This window comes from Pelodiscus sinensis, chromosome 2 (genome assembly GCF_049634645.1).
Source record: "Pelodiscus sinensis isolate JC-2024 chromosome 2, ASM4963464v1, whole genome shotgun sequence".
Classification (NCBI taxonomy): domain Eukaryota; kingdom Metazoa; phylum Chordata; order Testudines; family Trionychidae; genus Pelodiscus; species Pelodiscus sinensis.
Genome location: NC_134712.1, coordinates 85,830,417 through 85,850,546, shown reverse-complemented (window position 1 = coordinate 85,850,546; position 20,130 = coordinate 85,830,417). Strand labels below are relative to the sequence as shown.

General features: G+C 40.7%; 1 long non-coding RNA gene across 2 annotated transcripts in view; it reads right to left on the bottom strand.

The window, feature by feature from the left end:
- LOC142826741 (uncharacterized) overlaps positions 1–18,948 on the bottom strand; it is a 50,371-nt gene extending 31,423 nt beyond the window's left edge. For both annotated transcript variants that reach the window (XR_012900962.1, XR_012900963.1), the window contains exon 1: positions 18,721–18,948. This is a non-coding gene — a long non-coding RNA (uncharacterized LOC142826741). The remainder of the gene's footprint in view (positions 1–18,720) is intronic.
- Between the last annotated feature and the right edge of the window lie 1,182 nt (positions 18,949–20,130).

The following is a 20,130-nucleotide window of genomic DNA, read 5'->3' as shown; positions in this document are numbered from 1 at the left end:
ATCAGGGTCATTTCTAATGTGGAAATGGAGCTGTTGCACAGGACACTGCTTTTGGGGGTTCTTCATCTGAAGGAACCATCCCTTCCCTCCACATCAAGCCCACAACAGCTACTGCTTCTGGCTCACCACTGCAACCTAATCACCACTTTGAAAACAAAATTTGAATCCTGTCCCTTCCTGGTCCCTTCTAATGGTAGCAAGCTTGTGACCCAATGCACTTTCACAGCTGATCATGCCTTTTTTCTTGCTGAAAGCTGACAACACGCCATCCACATCTGAAGTGGAGATTTTCATCCTCAAATTTCCCCTGATGACAAGCACCTCAAAAGTGTCCAGATGTCAAACACTCTTGCTACAAATGTGCTATCCAAGTAACTAAAGTCCTGCTTCCCATGTTTCCTACTAGACACTAGCCCTTGCAAAACCTATTGCCAGATGTGCTCACTAATGAATATTATGGATAAAACTATTAAGGGGACAAGTCTCAGAAGAGTATCATGTTAGTCTGTATCTGCAAAAACAAGGACAAACACAACAAAAACAACCTCTTCATCACTCCACTCTATGCATCTGACAACGTGGTTTTTATCCATGGAAGCTTATATCCGTTAGTCTTTAAGGTACCTTAGGACTGCTCATTACTATTAAGGGAGAAATTATTCTAATAAAGAAATCATGTGACTCTAGGATTTAGATTTAAGTAGGCGTAAGGAACCACCAGCTTCCTCCTTAAAACTCACTACTTCTAAAAAGCTTGGCAACACTTTTCCATTTGATAACTCCCACAAGCATGGATTCACATGAGTAACTTTGCCTTCACAAATAATCCTGCTGATGTCACTAAACTGAGTTTTTCCACCTATGTCCATATTTTCAGGACCAGGTCATTAGATTATAAAGCCCTTGCAGCAGATATGTTGGGCTTTATTCTGATCACACTGGTGTCAGGCAGGAGGAATTCCATTAAAGTTAGTGAATTAATGCCTGTGTAAAATTGATGCAAGATCACAATCGAGCCGCTCATCTTTCTTCTTGCCTGTAAAATGCTGCACACATCTATGGCATTATATAAAACAAAATAAGGGAAGCATTCAATTTAAACAATTTTGTAAAATTTAATAAAACTGTTTGTTTTTCAAGTCTTGAAAAGAGCTTTACTAGGGTAGGTCATTGAAATTATGCTGTTAAGCCTCAAACAGCTCCTTGTGTCAAGTGCATTAAACAGAACCATCTCAATCAATTCAAACAGATTAATTCTCAATTAACCAGCTTCCTTTTGACCCTCAGAGAAGGCCCATCTTGCACTTTAAGCAAAAAAATGTGGCAAGGCCTGAGATTTTACATGCAAAGAAGAGCTTTGGAATCAAAGCTATTTGGCTACCACACATAGCCAATTAAAATAGGATGCAGTTTCAGACTTTTCCCAGGCTCTCTGGAACCCATTTCTTTTAGAACTAATTGTGTTTTGAAACAACAGTATGGTGGAGATGCCCAACATGCATTACCAATTATTATCATATGTCTTCTGCTTGGCTAAACAAAAGGAAATTTTGGGTTGACATTTTGTGAATAATCAACACCATCATTAATAAGGCAATCCCTGCATCTTCTGTTTTGTGTTTACTAATACATTTTCCAAAACCAAGGGAGTTTTCTCATGACAGTGCTGAATGGAACACAGTATGCTTAATAATAGTTAAGAACATAATGTTCCTGAAATACAGGATTGTCAGTGTGAGAATGAATCTCCAATCTTAACACAAACAGCTGCTTGTGGAAAAAAAAGTCATCTATAGTACAGTGTCTAGCACAATGAGCTTTAAAGTACTTCTCAAATACAAAGAATAAATAACATGAAGAGAGTTCAGAAAAGCAAATAAGTTATTTTGCTGAGAACTGGAAATCAATCATAAAATACTTAGGGCATGTCTACACTACATGGAAGATCGATGCTACTGCAGTTGATTTTCCAGGATTTGATTTATTGGGTGCAGTATAGACTTGCTAGATTGAACTCAAAGGGCACCCCCATTGGCAGTGGTACTCCTACCCTTTGCAAGGAGTAAGGGAAGCTGATGGGAGCGTTTGCTCCCGTCAACCTCCCGCTGTGTGGATGGGGATTTAAGAGTTGTGTGTCTTACTTGGACTTTCCCATGTTGTGTAAACCAGGCCTTAGTAAAAAGAGGTGGTCAGACTGAACCCCAAAATGATGAGTCAAAAGAGAGAGCAGGGGACACTTTAGTCAACTAATGTTTAACTGGACACAGCTGTCTCATAAGTATTTCATCATTTATAGCAGCATCTTCTGAAGTGTGAGCCAGTGGTAAATGGGGAATTTCAGACAGACTTCTCAACTGTTCAGTCTCACCCCTCCCTTCCTCTCTATAAAAACATAAATGTGAAAAATAGACAAAAATGTAACCTTTGCAGTGATGTCTGCCTGAGTTTGCAGAGAGCTGAGGTATAAATTGCCTCATTTATTTCAACTGGTACTCATTCAGATGTCAATATGGATATTTCAAATATCACATTGTTCATTATTTAACTGTTCATGTAAGAAAGAAAGGAAATATCATAGTCTGAAACCTACTCCACTCACTCCCACTATGTGGTATTAAAGCTCTCCTCTACTCTGAGTACTGCTCATCTGGGGCTTCCTTTTCCCGACTGAGAGCTAAAAAGTTTAGGAAATGGTGGTTTCAGAGATAAGGCCCAAAAGGCAAGTATCAAAAGTGAAGCTGAAGACACTCCCAGCTCTTACTCAAATGTTATTCCTATTGCAAAATGAAAATTTAAGGGGGGGGGGGAATGTTTTTGTTTGTTTTGAATTTTCAGACACAGCATGTCATCGGCTAAACAAAAGTACACCATCCCCGCAACAAACATCTCCATGGGGTCTCCATAGCAACTGCCTGTTATGAGGGTTGAGTGCTTTCACCAACACGCCTCTCATTTTGCCTTTTTAGTAATGCAGTTGGCAGTTAACTGCTTATCCCCTTGTTCTATGTTCTTTCTGCTTCATATCTATAGCTATACCTATATCTATGTTTACCAGTGATCCTCATCTGAGCTACCAACTGATTATATTCAAATGGGAATAGCTTCCCTCTCCCCTCCCTCCCGCCTTTCTTCTTTTTACACTATATGGAGAAGGGTGACAAGACAGAAGCAGTGAACCCATGGGCAGAAGAAAATCCTGGTAGAAGAGAAATCATTTGAAAAATTATGCTTCATAACTAGGAAACCGATATATCAAAACGTATTTGGTTAGTTTAGGGCATTTCCACCATCTCTAATTTAGCCCTGGTGATTTGGAATATTGTTCCTTCACTAGCGGTTTCAAAGTGAGTAGTTCCTATTAAGGTTACGGTCCTATGATTCACAGGCAAAGCAGAATGACTCTGTGCAGTGTATTGCAACATTGGTGCCTTCAGGGCAAGGACACTGTAGTTTGTGTTTAGTGCAACATGCACCTATTGTTAATGCATAATAAACAAATACTGATTCTTTAGAGTTCATGGGCAATTAGCTCTTCAAAATAATTGCTCTCCTTTGAGATGACTTTGGCTGCTTGCTGAATGTTTACATTCCACGCTGTCTGTATGCCATTCATTTTCTCATATTTTCAGTCTAGTTGTTTACCCTGTTCATGAAATGTGTGACTCTTAAGTCTAAAAGAGCCTGGGGCTGATAAAGAAGTGAAGAGTCACTTATCCTAATGCCCCTCAATAACAGTCTAATGGATTTCAAATCCATAGTGTATTGAGCTCTTGTTTGCTATGTTACTGCTTAAATTCCTATTCGAGGGGAAAGGTTTATCCCATAAAAGGAAAAAGGTAAAGTTCAATAAATGAACACCATTTCTGTGCATTTAAATACAAGCAAATAGCAACATACACCCCCTTTAATACCTCTTGAACAGCACTAGCTGGTGTTTTGTAATAATTTAGAACCTGCAGCCCTTACTCAAATGGGCAGTGCCAGCAAAGTGAGTAAGACTGCATATGCAAGTGCAGGCTGCAGAACTAAGCCCATACTTCATTTTTTCAGGGGGATTCAACTTAACACATTTATACATAAAAAGTTCAAATAATCTTTGCCCATAAAAATACTTCTGTTCCTTGAAATATTCCCTCTCATTTCTCAACTGATCAGTAACAGATTTCACCCTAAATATACTGGTCTGAATTTATTGTCCACAGCTCCTTGTTTTCGCTCATTTTCCTTTTACTTTCCACTACCTCTCCCTTGTCTCTATTTTTTATTATTATTATTTACAGTCCCTTTATCTGAGAGTACACTATTCCCACAACTGAATGAGTTACAATTTTTGGAGGCACAGCTCTTAACATCAAATCAGTTCTACTAATCTCAGCATATGCATGTTAGAACAGCAGTATCTGCAACAGCAACTGAAGAAAAACTGGTATTATATGTGTTATTTACATACGCTTACACCATAGCATCAAATGAAAGTATTTCATTATATTACACAGGATATCGGTATGTGCAGCTATGCCCTCCAGTATTAATGGGAATATCCTTCAGCATTAGTTGCTTTTACTTCTGTTCTCTAATTCATTACTTGTTTACTGCAGGCTATTAACTGCCTAAAGATTGGCTTTAATCCTCTGCCAGAGGATTTAAATATCATCAGCAACAGGTAATTATTCACTTTGAACTCTCTCCTTTTTTCTTCTTATCCTGTGAGGTGAAATTTAAGTCTTCAAAATTGGGTAACATTATTTTTTTCAAAGCATCAGAATTAGTAGTGCAAATGTCAAAAAGTTAATTTGCTCACTTTAAAGACAACGGATGGCATGTCCTTTTTCTTTTCTTTTTTTCAACTTTTGACAACAGTTGCAGCCTCTGAAAGTTTCTGATGCCACCAGAACAAGATAGTTCAATCATTTATTTTTCAGAATAGTTTGTGTGAATTGAGTAGAATCACAAGCTTCTCAAGCTTCTGCACTACCAAATGCATGAGGCAAGCCAAGATGGGTACTCTCTTCTGGTTGGACGCACACACAAATCTGCACCTACAAACTGACTGAAAATCAGGCCTTCTATTTTCAATAACTAGTTAGCTTACTCATGCCATATTGAGGAGCATTTCTTACCTTTGGAGTGTCAAACTGATGGACTGTGAAGTATTTCTCAGAGCATAACGGACAATTTTCTTTTAACTATGCCACAGTGCACACATTTAAATGTATTCTACAACACCTTTATTGTGATGTTTTCAACTTCTAAATGTACTGTTAACGATTGCTCAGTAACACTTCATCATAAGTGGATATCAGGATTCAAATTAAATTTATTTAGCGAGACCAACCCCTTAGCTACCAGTTTTCTCCAGCTAGGAAGGTGTATCTAGTGGAGTCCCACAGGCGTCAGTCCTAAGTCTGCTCCTATTCAGTTCTGTCACTAATGACTTGAATAATGGAGTGGAGAATGCACGTATAAATATGCTTACAAAATTTGCAGATGACACCACGCTGGAAAGAGTTGCAAGCATTAGAATTCAAATGGAGAACGGGTCTGAATTCAACAAGATGAAATTTTAAAAAGACAAGACAATTTTTTCTTCACTGGGGAAAGAAAAATCATACACACTGCTTCAAAATGTGGAATAACTACCTGAGAAGGACCTGGCAGTTAAAGTGAAACACAAATTGAATGAAGAAACAATCTGATGCATTTGCAAAAATGCCAATATCTTTCTGTGGTATATCAACAGAAATGTTCTATGTGAGACACGCAAGGGTCATTGTTCCACTCAAGACAGGTGAGGTCTCAGCTGGAATTCTGGGTACTGCATTTTAGAAGAGGTAAACTGGAGAGTCCAGAGGAGAGCAACAAAAATGATAAATGGTTTTAAAAAAAAAACATGACAAAAGATATAGAAAACATGAGGAAAAGGTTAAAAAAATGAAGATAAGTCTTAAGAAAGGAAGACTGACTGGGAAACCTGATGAAAGTCTAACATATTAAGGGGTTATATAAAGAGGATAATGGTCAATTGTTCCCCATGGCCACTGAAGTTAGGACAAGTAATAATGGGTTTTATCTGCAGCAAGGGGAATTTATATTAGCTATTAGGAAAATTTTTCTAATCATAAAAGTAATTAAAATCTGGACTGTGTTTCCAAGGTAGGCTGTGAAATCAAGGTTTACAGGGGGCTTTTGAAAGGGAGGTTTTTTTCCAACATTTGGCCCCATCTACGGGTATGTCTACACTTGCACCCTAGTTGGAACTAGGGATGCAAATGTAGGTGACCGAAATTGCTAATGAAGTGAGGATTTAAATATTTTGTGCTTCATTAGTATAATCTCGCCCCATGCTATTCCGATCACCAGCTGATTCGAACCAGGAAGTGCGCTCCAGGCCGCATTAGTCGAATCAAACCCCTTGGTTCGAACTAACTTTACTCCTCATTTTTTGAGGGGTTTGATTCAAACTAATGTGGTCCGGAGCACATTTTCTGGTTCGAATCAGCTGGCGATAGGAATAGCGCATGGGTGACATTATGCTAATGAAGCGTGGGATATTTAAATCCCTGCTTCATTAGCAATTTCGGTCACCTACATTTGCATCCCTAGTTTGAACTAGGGTGCAACTGTAGACGTACCCATAGATGGGGCCAAATGGCAGAAAAGCCTCTTCCAGGGGAAAAAAATGGAAGAAGGTATGCAAATGCGAGTGCTATTTGCATCCCTCTTAAAAAAAAAAGACAGTGTAGCCGTACCCTTAGAAGCCAATCCCCCATTAATTGTCCCAGACCTCACAGCAAGACTAAGTCAAGAATTCTTGATTTCCAGTGTTAGCCTTGTGCCTGCTTCCCACCAACTAAGACCCATTTGAGTAAGCACCCCCCCTAGTAAGCAATATAGTGAATAATATGATTAACCTTCAATGCATTCTTAAGTCCCATTGATTTCAGTGGATGGTAAGCACATGCTTAAGATTGAGCAGATGCTTCAATACTTTCTTGAAAAAAAAGTGGTAGACTTAACCATATTCATAATTGACTCAAGATCCAAGAAAGAAGTAGTGCCCTTGTTAATCTTTAATCTGGGTCTCAAGCACAAAGGTGGCAACCACCAAACTTTCACCATTGCAAACATGTTTTGCCTACATTTTTTGTATAAAGGAATCTAAAACTCCATAAACAAGGATATAACAACAAAGAGTTACATAATTAAAATAAAACAGATGACTGTAAAGAAAAGTGCCTACTTGTTGGGAAGATCTAAAAGCCTCATAAATGAACAGCAGTTGCTAAAAGCTTTATCTTTGCAAGCAATCATCAAAATCAGGTTTTACGTTTTATGTACTACAAAGACACTGACTTCTGTTCTCTACCCCATCTATGATACCTTAAGATTGAAGAAACCTGTTGGCTTGAGTTCTAAAACCCAAATGAACGCTTTGATTTGTTAATTAAATTTTATTGCATTTATCTGCATTTGATCTCAGCCAACTTGTTTCCATTGCTACAGCCACAACAAAGTCACATCAAAGAGGAGCTCTACCTTCATGACCTGTAATTACAGAATGTATTGCTCAATGACCCTCACTGCAAGATACACCTGCCAGACAATCCTTACCACACTACCTAGATCTAAGAACTTTACTTTCAAAAAAGAGCTACGTTTTGTCAAGGCTTGTCATGAAATATTGCTTGTATTAAGGCTGATATAAGATTCTGAAAATAAAAGCAGGCTGTACTATTGCATTGGCTTCAGTATGAAGGTTAGGACCAAAGATCAAAGCAAAAATTGGGAGAATGAAAGGTAGGAGTGAACAAGGTAGTAAAAGGTGGAACAAAGGATGGACCGGGAGGGAAATTGAAAAAGGAAATTAATAGAGAAGTTATTTTAATGGGAATAAGAGAAAATGGTTAATTAAATGGCAAAAGGGCACTCAAAAATGGGTGGGAAACAGCCAGACATGAAAGGAAAGACGTAATTGAAGAGAAGGAAGTGAACGAAGAGACATGCACATAAGTCAATGTCAATTTAAAATGTGTAGACACATATTTTTCTTTTTAATTAGCCAGACAAGTAATGTAGATACACAAATGAATACCAGTAAAACTTTTGGCCCATATGGTTATCTATTCTATACCATGCTATTTGCGTATTTCGAAACAAGCAGAAACTTCCTGTGACAAATCTCAATATACAGGTTTTACTAAACTTGGAAGCATGCTTGGGAATCCCCAAACTAATTACCTGTGCTCATGTCTAGGAAACAAAATACAGAGAGGAAGAGTAAAATAGGGTAGAAGAAATCACAGGCTAGATTTTAGAGCTGGTCAGAAAATTTTCAACAGTGCCTTTTTTGCAAACTACATTTCTATGGGAATATTGAAATTTTAGTGAGAAAAAATTACATTTATTTCAGGAAAAATTAAAGTGACAGCTCCCTTGCTACATCTATTAGAAATCAACAGTGACTCCTTCAAGTTTCTTGGGGTGAAATATGGGCCTTATTGAAATTCAATAGCTCCCTCTCTACACTAGGGGATAATTCATAAGAACGGCCATACTGGGTCAGACCAAAGGTCCATCTAGCCCAGTATCCTGTCTGCCGACAGTGGCCAATACCAGTTGCCCCAGGGGAAGGATCACAACAGATAATCCTCACGTGACCCCTCTCTTGAGTGAGGGATTGAATTAAGTTCAAATTAAGATATGCAACTTCAACTACATTAATTGTGTAGCTGAAGGTGAAGTATCTTAACTTGAATTTTGGGCCATCCATGCTGCAGAAAGTTGAAGGGAGCATATTCTTCCTTTGACTTCCCTTACTCCTCGTGGAAGTGGGATCACTGGCATTGATGGGAGCACCCTCTCAGCTCAAATTAGTGTGTCTTCACTAGACCCACTAATTCAAGCCCCAGTAGATCGACTGTGGCTACTTCGATCTTATCTGTAGTGTAGCCATGGCCTAGGAGTTTTGCTATGGATTTCCAAATGGACAGGATTTCACCCATTGTCTCTCTACAGCATCAGAAAACTCTGACTCCAATTTCTAAATCATGCTAAAGACCACTCTCTTAGCCCAGCAGAGGAATCTGTCCTCTCTCAAGGACTCTCCTTCTGCCCCATCATCCCTACAAATATGATTCAGTTCTGTGGAGATCTGGAAGCCTATTTTTGCTGCCTTCACCTGAAGGAATATTTCCAACACACCAATGTACAATACACTGATCTTGCTGCTCCCCCCCACCAGTCCCACAAGAGGAAGGCTTCTATGTGGATCTCTACTAATGCTCAGAATGAGAGTCTTGATTTCTACATTGCCTGCTTCTGCAAACGTGCTTGAGCTGACATTGTCAGCAAACAACATATAACAAATAACCTCAGTCATGTAGAAGGCAATGCTATACACAGCCTCAAAAACAACTCTAACATCATAATCAGAGAGGCAGACAAAGGGGGCACTGTAGTCATCATGAACAGAACTGATTATGAACAGGAGGCAACCAGACAACTCACCAATATCAGATTCTATAAGTCTCTCTCCTGTGATCCCACTAACAAATACCAAAAAAAACCCTGAAACAACTGCTCGTTAAGCTCCTTGATGCTGCTCAGGACCAAAGTTACACTAATACTGCCCCCTAATCCACAACCAGGCGTTTTCTATCTGTTACCCAAGATACACAAACCTGGAAATCCTGGATGATCTGTCATCTCAAGCATTGGCACAGTTACTACAGGATTATCTGGCTATATTGACTCTCTCTTCAGACCCTATGCTACCAGCACTCCTAGCTACATTCGCGACACCACCGACTTCCTAAGGAAACTACAAAACATCACCAAACTACCTGAAAATACCATCCTGGCTTCCATGGACATAGAAGCTCCTTACATCAACATTCCACATTAAGACAAATTATGGGCTATCAGGAACACCATCCCTTGTGACAGCACTGTACACTAGATACAGAGCTCTGCAACTTTGTCCTCACCCACAACTACTTCCAATTTGGAGATAATTTATATCTTCAAATTAGCAGCACAGCCATGGGTACCCGTGTGGCAACACAATATGCCAACATCTTTATGGCTGACCTTGAACAACATTTCCTCAGCTCTTGCCCCCTAACAACCTTATTCTACTTACTCTACATCGATGACATCTTCAGCATATGAACCCACAGGAAAGAGACCCTTGAAGAATTTCACAGGGATTTCAACAACTTCCACCCCACCGTCAACCTCAGCCTGGATCAGTCCACACAAGAAATCCACTTCCTTGACACTACAGTACATTAAACGATGGACAAATTTCCACCACCCTATACCGGAAACCTACCGACTGCTACACTTACCTTCATGCCTCTAGCTTCCATCCCAGACACATTTCTCAATCTATTGTATACAGCCAAGGCCTAAGATACAATCAGATTTGCTCCAGTTCCACAGACAGAGACAAACATCTACAGTATCTATACAGAGCATTCTTAAAACTGTAAAAACCCACGCAGAGACGTTGACAGAGCCAAAAAAGTACCCAGACATGAACTACTTCAAGACAGGCCCAAAAGAAAAAGCAACAGAATTCCACTTGTCATCACCTACAGTCCACAACTTAAACCCCTCCAATGCATTATCAAAAATCTACAACCTATCCTGGAACATGACCCCTCACTCTCAGAGAACTTGGGGGAAAGGTCAATTCTCACTTACAGACAACTCCCTAACCACAAACAAATTCTTTCCAGTAACCATGCAACACGCCTCCATCATAATCATCCAGGAACCCACCCCTGCAATCAGCACTGGTGCCAACTCTGCCCACACATCCACACCAGTGATTTCATCACTGGATCCAACCACATCAGCCGCCAAATCAGAGGCTCATTTAACTGCATATCCACTAATGTGATCTATGCCATCCAATGCCAGCAATGCTCCACTGCAATGTATATTGGCCAAACTGGACAGTCTCTACGAGAAAGAATTAATGGACGCAAATCAGATATCTGAAAGAGCAATACACAAAAACCTGTTGGAGAACACTTTAATCTTCCTGGACACTCATTAATGGCTCTCCACATCGCCATTTTGTTTCAGACCAATTCCACAAGCCAAATACACAGAGAAGGGTTAGAACTTAAGTTCATTCTCAAGTTTAATTCTTATGCAATAGTATGAACTGGGATATCTGCTGGCTCGCACATTATCTTCCATTTTCATAATGACTTAACCAACCAAACAAGCAATGAAGGTGCTAATGGTTCTTATCAGCCTCTTTTAACTAGTCTTTAAGGTGCTACTAGACTATTTGGGGTTTTTTTAGTTTTTCCTGTTACAGATTAACTCAGCTACCCCTCTGAAGCTTATCTACTCACTGTCTCTCTTCTTTTCTTCCTCCCCCCCCCTTTTTTTCCTCCTTTTTTCTTTTTTTCCTTCTTCCCTTCCCCTTCCCTTATTTATTCTTGGATCTGGACTTCTAACACTCCTGGCCTCTGAAGAAGTGGGTTGTGCCCATGAAAGCTCATGATACCATCTATATGTTTTGTTAGTTATTAAGGTGCTACTAGACTATTTTTTTAAAGTTTTTTTCTAGTTGAAAAGAACAGGTATAATTGAGATTCTGTAGACATGTAGCACTTGACTGAAAAGAATCTGCTATGGTGAGTCTGAATCTGGGTTTTCAGATCTGGAGCTTTGCCAGAGCATCCCTAACAATACCTTTGCTTTTACACTTAAATCTGTATTCAAGCCAGGTTTGCAGTGCTATCTCATGCTGCCATGGGGACAAAATTCCATAGTCTGGAACTGGTCCATATTCCCATTGAATCCAAAAGGTTTTTCTCAATTAAGGCAGAAGTTGGATCACAGATTTCAATTGCATGGGTATAAATGAGGACAGAGTCTGACTCTGCACTTTTTAGTCTTCTTCAGTGTCACTAGTATTATAATAGCACCTACCAGGTCCAACCAAGATTATGGTCCAATTGTATTAGATTCTGTAATTTCACAGAGTGAGAAACAGTCTCTCTCCTAAAGAGCTCACAATCTAAATAGACAAAGGATGAGAGGAAAAACAGACCTAGAAAAGGAAAGTGACACTCCCAAGGTCATAGCATGGCAGAGGTAGGCTGGAAATAGCACTCAGGTCTATAGACCTCCCTCCACCCCAGTTACCTATCCACTAGACCAGGGCTACTCAACTTTGGAAGTCCCAGCAGCCACAATGATACTCATTAGCACATGCCGAGGGCCACAACTTAAGTATGGGTGCATATACATGCAAATATATATGCAAATATATGCAAATAGCTTCTTTCACACTGATGGGCATGAGTACAAAAATTAAGGCAAGACTATACCACAGGCAGGCCCCATTTATGTCAGTTCTGCTGATATTAATAAAATGCAATATTTACCCAATATCCACCCATATGACAGAACTTTTAATGAGCAATGACAGTGCAGGAATTTAACTACTAAGACGCATATCAACAGAAGACCATTATATTGACTGGTCGTTGTGGACCGTGTTTCCAGTGGAGGCCATATTCAAAAGATCCCACCCACAGGCCATGTGTTGAGCCCCGCGTAAACCCAAACCACACCATGGGCCGTGAACAAACAGGTTGCAAGTCGCGTATTGAGTAGCCCTGCACCAGACCATGTTGCTTGCTTCATACATTTGTACTGCTACTAATGCTCATGATTTAATCCTGAGGGACAGGACTATATTCCCTAATGGAACCAGACTCCCGAAGACCTTCATGGGATTTTCATCCCTGACCAAGAGAAACACCCCTCTTATTGGATGCCTTCCCCACTTTCCCAAATCCTCAGGGAAGAGCAGACAATAAGAACTACTGCAGAGTTCTGCCCTGTCTCCCAAGGACCCAGTAAGTGCCTTGATGGGAAAGGGGGCAAAATTTATGAGGTTCAGGCAAAAGTTATTGTTACTGTGAAAGCCAAACCAACTTTCAGAGGATGAAAAGACAAAATAAATCAGAGACCAAAATCTAGAGTCCCATGGGCTGCTGGAAAATAACCCCTTTGAGTCTTACGTTGCTTCCCATTTGATAAATGTAATGGACAATGGAAAGACGCTTTCATAGAATTTAATAGGCATCTCCAGAGTGAGGACTATGGAACTGTAACTTTTCTTAGTAAATCTTCCAAGTGGAAGATGACCCCAGTCAAACACTCCTTGCTTCAAAGACTCCCCTCTCATTGCATAATTGCCCCCCCCATCTCCGAGATGCCTCCCCAAGTCCCATCACATCTCTCATTGCCTCCCAAGTCTACTACTATCTCCTCTTCCTATCATCTAAGGCACAGAATCTTCCACACAGACCCTTAATAGAAGCTATCACATATATAACCATACAGCGCAGCAGCTTCCCATGTAAGCAGATGGAGCCTAGACAGTCACCATCAGCCACCTCAACAATCTCTCTCCAACCCCCAACTCTTTGTCTGCTCATACCTCCTTGGAGGCTCCTTGCCCAGCACCAGTCCCTCCCAACACCAGCCACCCCAGAATTTTGCCATCCACCCCCTTCCCTTTCACCTGAGACCTCCCTATATCTGAAACACCCCCTTTTTGAAAGCCCCTCAGCCTCAGACCTCCTTTATCACATTCCTGACCTCTCATTACACACCCCCTCAGCCTCAGAATGTTGCTTGTCACTACTGTAGGCTATTCACAGAATCGTGATAACACAATACAATGCAATGAAGCACCACTGAAGGGTTTAAACACAAACATGAGTAAACAGGTGAGGTTTTCTGTCAGGCTCTGGATCTATTTTTTAACTACAAAAGCAACAGTTGGTAGTAAATATTTGGCATATGTGCTTTGTTGCAGATCAGCTCATTCATTCAACAACAAAGAAAAGAAAATGTGTGGGAGGGAGAGGAGGCCCCATTACCCTTGAGAAGGCTCAAAAGCCCTGGAAAATCTGAGATAAAAAATAAATGACATGGTATAGCCAATGGCCATGTTAATTGTCTGCGGTGATAAATGAGAATATATTAAAATGGCCTGGGAAGCTTAATCTGTGATTGATCTACCCTCAATTATCCTTTTTTCTAAATCTCTTTATCATTTAATGAGGTGATTTCAGTGTTCTAATAAAATGTGGCAATGGAATGTTTCCAGATGTCCCATGTACAAGCAAAAAGTAAGTTCTGCTCAGAAGCCATAATCCATGTACTAAGCTAACCAGCATCTTCTTCTCGTTGAATTACTCTTCTATTTCAATTAGAGTGAAAGAAGTTGCCAAAAATCTCTTGAGTGTTTTGACAAATCCTTTCAAGTTGCATCAGATCTGAATAAGAGGGAAGAAAAATCAGCTGACTTTATTACATAAAGCACCACCACAATTTCATCATTACTGGTACATCATCATTTACTGCTTTTTCTTCTCTACCCAAAAACTAGTAGCTTAATTTCACTTGTGTGAATGACCAAACATTGCAAATTGGGCCCTTATGCCTTTATTCTGAGTTGTGTGCGCACCAAAAAAAAGGCTCACTTGAACAAGAACTATAATCTGGTACAAAGACAGGCAAAAAGACACAATCAGAAATTCCTTTGCACTAGGAACATAAAGGTTGCTATACTGGCCGTACTTCCCAGCTATTCCTTCCTTACAGCCTCTCTTTATAATTTCAAGTAAATAAAAATATTTAAAGATTGACATTACATCATCCGTTGTTCATCATGTCCTCAAACTCATTTTCAGTAACAGGTGTCTCAAAGAACAAGCTTAGCCTACAGCTATGCAACCATGTGGGAGAAGAGAAAAAAAACAAGAGAGAGGCTGAACTAAGGGGGCTAGAGAAGCAGATACTGAGCAATGCCTTCATCACAGAGTAGGAAGGAGAAGATTCACCCCTCTAAGGCCAGATAAATAAGTTTTTCATGTTGTGTGGTAAGGATTCTACCCATTGGCAATTGAACTGCTGTGCTATTTCAAGCTGTCTGCCAATTTAGAAAGATTGCATTGTATCCAGTACACTCCCAGGGTTATCCTAAGAGCTAGGTAATTCTGTCAGATTTTGCAGTTCAACACAGACCAGTGAAAGGTTGTGTCACTGCTTGTTCTGTAACCTTGAGTGCCTTAAAGTGCTCTTCTGTTATAGGTCCCTGTCTGGAAGTTTCCAGCCAATATACAGCTCCCCCTATATGTCTATGCATTGAGTCACCTTGGTTCAGCAACTCTGACTTCAGCAGCCAGCCTGTTACACCACAGCCACACTCTGGTCACCAGCCTTGGTGACTACTAGCCAAGTGACCCCCTCACACCGCTAGTCCTGAATTCCCCCAAAACTGTCTGCCTTGTTATGTCCAGCCCTCTCCTGGAATATTCAGAAGAGTGACCAGGTCTATTGGTCCTTTAAAGAGACAAAAGCACAGAAGCTTGTTGCTTTAACCCTAGTTAATAATCTAGGACACCATGCTGAATTGATTTAGAATGAAAGTAAAACAAGTTTATTTAATCAAAAAGAGAGAGGTTTTAAGGGAGTTCACATATAAGGGATAAAGTCAGAAACAGTTATAAACCCTAGAAATGTGAGAAATGCTTTCTGGTAATTAAGATTAACAAAACTAAGGGTACGTTTAGACTGCATTGCTATTTCAGGATACCGAAAGTATCCCGAAATAGCAACACTGCGTCCAAGGAATGGGTCCGCAATTTAGAATTTTTTTTGAAATAACGGACGCACTCTTTCACCATCCCTGTAAACCTCATTTTATGAGGAACAAGGGATGGCTTGAAAGAACACTTTATTTTGAAATTTGGTACCATGTAGACATGCCAAATTTCGAAACAGCCTTTTTCAAAATTTAATTTAAAAAAGATATGCAATTTGCATAGCACAAATTGCATATCTTTTTTCAATTTTAGAGTCTAGTGTAGATGTAGCCTAAGTGAGATTCTTACTACACCTGCTCCACCTGTCTCCCCTCCCCTAGCATACGGGTGGGAAACCTTTTTTGGGGCACGGGTCACTAATCCACAGAAAAAAGAGACAGGGTCCGCACACAAGTGAGAAGCAAAAACAAAACAAAACATCCCCTTACTGAGAAGGAGAAAGATACTCCCCACATTCCCTTCGCACACCAGAGCCTAGGGGGGCCCATGCTAGTAGATTTTACGTGCTCCAGCCCTGTGGTGGGGCGCTTCAGCTCCAGCACAGGCACCTTAATGCTGGGGGAGCCCTGAGCCTTGGGGGCCAGATCCAGGCAAGCTGGGGCCAAATCTGGCCTCAGTGCCTTAGGTTCCGCACTTCTGCCCTAGCACCTCTCACCTGATCAACTCCTCTCTCTCTCTCTCCCACCACTTCCTGCTCACTATGAACAGCTGTTTCCTGGTGTTCAGGAGGCTCTGGGAGCAAGGCGGAGGAGCAGGGAGAAAGTGTGCTCAGTAGGGCAGCTATGGAAAGAGGTGAGGTAGGAGCTTGAGGGGTGGAAAAGACACAGTAATGTGTCTTCTGACAGTGGCCAATGCCAGGTTCAGAGGAAATGAACAGAACTGGGAATCATCAAGTGATCCATTCCTTGTCACTCATTCTCAGCTTCTGAAAAACTACGGATTGTTGCTAGTCATACATGTGAACACCTTGGACTGTTCAAAATAATTAAATACACGTTGAAAGTCCAGTTCAAACATATCCTTCCCTTCCAGTCAAAATAAAAGACCTATGGTTCTAGACAGTCTAGACAAAGGCTGATAGTGTGTAAGACATCCCCAACCCTGTTTTTATTTAGCATACCCAAAGTTTTGAATATGCTAAATAAAAGTTGGGCTGGGGATGTCACTGTTTGAACACACCATTTTTTTTTATTTTAATTTCCAGCTGAAAATAAATATGTTCTATAAAAGTAAGCAAAACCACAACAGGCAAGGTCACTGTGGTCCTTGATTTCAGTGTACAAAAAGAGATCTTACAATAGAAGAAAAAGGGGAAAGAGTGGCCCACTTAACCCTCTCTGTTCTGTAAACAGTTTTGTTAGCTTTCACATAAGGCATGACTCAGATTACACAGGGTAAATATTAACTAAATATTAACCACCACTCCATTCATGCAATAGTAGCAGTCACTGCTCAAGGTTAGTTATATTTATACAAGAAGGTCTACACTGACTTTTCAAAGGTTACCGAACAGGATGGGAATTCTCTGAAAGGCCAGGAATTCAAAATGTGAAGATGGATGATTGGTTGATACCGGCAGGTTGAAACAGCCGAACTGCAGGGCTTATTCTGTTCCATATCTTTGTCTGTTTTACCAGTTAAACAAACAAGTGTGCACTCAAGTTTATTTTAGAAATGGTAAAAGTCTCTTCCTGACTTCATTCATTCATGCTATTTTGTTGACACATCAAAGGCCCCTAATCAAGCTAAAATGTGACCGATTACTGATTTTCTGTACTTTTCATAAAGTTTACAGAAGCATTATCCTGCTTTCCCGGGGCGCACACACACATAATATCTTCTTATCTATCCCAAAGTCGTTGTGAAAAGACAACATAGCCATGATCATGTGGTATTCTTCCAGAGAAACTATTACTTTTGTTGCCAAATATTCTGTGGGATGAGCTAGGGAAGCAAATATAGTCAGTAGCTTGTGAACTGTTGGAGGAACCTAATGGTGATGGATAACAAGCTTTAACAGCCATGTCCAAAAGAGACTGAAGGCATTCTTCCTGACACCATGAAATCATGATGATCCTACGACAAAGTGTTAATGGACACAAATCAGGTATTCAAAATGGTAACACAGAAAACTGTAGGGGAACATTTTAACTTGCCCAGGCACTCACTGATAGATCTAAAGGTGACAATACTATTACAAAGCAATATAAAAACCATCTGGAGAGAGAAGCTGTGGAACTTGCTTTCATTTGCAAATATGACACCTGTAATCAAAGTTTGAACAAAGACCTGACCTGAATGGGCCGTTACATTCAACACCCTAATGACATCAAAAGCTAAACATCGGGCACTTACAGCCCACACTATTAGCCTCATTTAGCATGGGCACTCTAATTCAAAGATTTTTTTCCTTCTCATCCCCTCTTTTTCTGCTATTTATTTGTACCTCTGGACCCCTTTCTCCATTCATCTGAATAAGTGAGCTGTGCCCATGAAAGCTCATGATACCATCTACATTTTTTGTTAGTCTCTAAGGGTACATCTACACTACAACATTATTTCAGGATACCGGAGTATCCCAAAATAGCTATCCCGTGTCTTCACAGCAAGCCCATTATTTTGGGCTCACTATTACGATGTCCCTTGTAAGCCTCATTCTACGAGGAGTAAGGGACGTTTTGGAATAGCACTTTAGTTCAAAATTTGGTGCTGTGTAGACAGTGCAAAATGACAAAATAAGCTATTTCGAAATAGCATTGAAAAAAGATATGCAATTTCAAGTTATGGTGCAGTGTAGATGCACCCTAATGTGCTACAGGACCATTTGTTGTTTTTTAAGTTTTTCACCACTGGGGTGTTTGTCTCACTGTCTTGGTGTGACCTTTCTGTCATAGGCCTCCTTTCAGCCACCTCCTGTCAATGGCTCTCAGGCCAGTCTATCACCATCACCATGGCATCCACCCTGCCAGTTTGTGACCTCCTTGGGTCATAAGGCTCCCCTGGATCCTTTTGGGAATAGTGCCTCTTAATATGGCCCCACTCCTGGCACAAGAAGCAGGCCCCTCACCTTTTCCAGGCCTTGGGCCTCTCTTGATCCTTCTTGGGTACTGCACTCTCTGAGCTACCATGGGCTATACCTTGAGGGAGCTTGCCTGGCCAGAACTTCCCCAGCTCTGCCTGCCTTTCCCCAGCCCAGCTCTAAATCAGTTTCCCTGGCAGCTAGGTCCCTCCTGCTTCACAGCTGGAGGAAGCGAGAGTCTGAGACTTTCCTCCCCTCTAGGAGCCTTTATTTATACTGCCCTCAGCTGGGCTCTAATTTGCTAATACCTGCCACAGCTACTGGCTCTACAGCTCCACCTCTTCAGCCCTCTCCCATGGCTAGGTTTCAACCCTCAAAGGGCCAGTGTGAGGCAGATGCCCCATCACATGCACCCAGGTAAGGAAGGAGCTCAAATCCCAGGTTTGCTTATGGATATTGCAAGTGGGCCACATTTCTGTTGTGTCTAGCCATGGAATTCATCAAATGACTTAGTTTGGGTATCAGCTCCCCATACCATTGCACCTCATGCTGCCACCTTTTCATGATCCAGAAAATACTCCCTGGTGCTTGGATTCCCATTTATCACTGGGAACAAAGTGGGGAAGGTTTAGACTGGCAGAGTCTGTAGTATAATCAGTGAACCTTAGTTCCTCAAAGACATCCCCCTACGATGTCCATTCCCTCTTACTGAATACTCTCAGAAATTGTATTTGCTGCCTCCAAAGAGAGCATGTCAAACTATTAGAGTAACTGAAGACTCACTTATATACACTGAGAAGGTTTTCTAATGACATTAATAAAGAACAGACATGAATAAAGACGGATGCTCTCTCCATCCTCTCCCCACACTGTGGTTGTTAAAGGATCAGTCCTCTCCACTGCTTGTTTAACTTGATGACTTTGTTTATCTTACTTTCATTGTCTTCTATCTGTAACCAAGCCAGTCAAACAGGGAAACCTACATTTCTCTCTAGGGCAGGCTGGGTTCATGTGCTGCCTCCCAAATACATTTTAAGAGCACTGATGTGTTGGAACTATAAATCGTTGTACTCATTATGACAGCGTTGTGGCAATGAGTGTGGAAGGCCTGATGGAGTTACAGTGTAGGGGGCCCTGTGCCAGTTGTCCTGAGTGGCTCTGAGGGTCACCATAGCCTAGTGCAGCGAGAATGTGTCAAGGGTTGTCTTTCCCCGTATCCTAAACAAAAACCAACAGGAAAAGCAAAATGAAATACCATTCAAACCTTCAAACCACCATTTTAAAAAAAGTAAATGATAGAAATTGTATTGATTATCTTAATTTCTTGGTAATTTGAAGTGACATAAGGGTCCTGTAAAAATATTGTTACATATTAAAGTAATTTTCTATTCAAAGAACAGAACCATAAGAAACGTTAATGTCAAAAAATGAGGTAATGCAGACTGAATTTAATTTTCC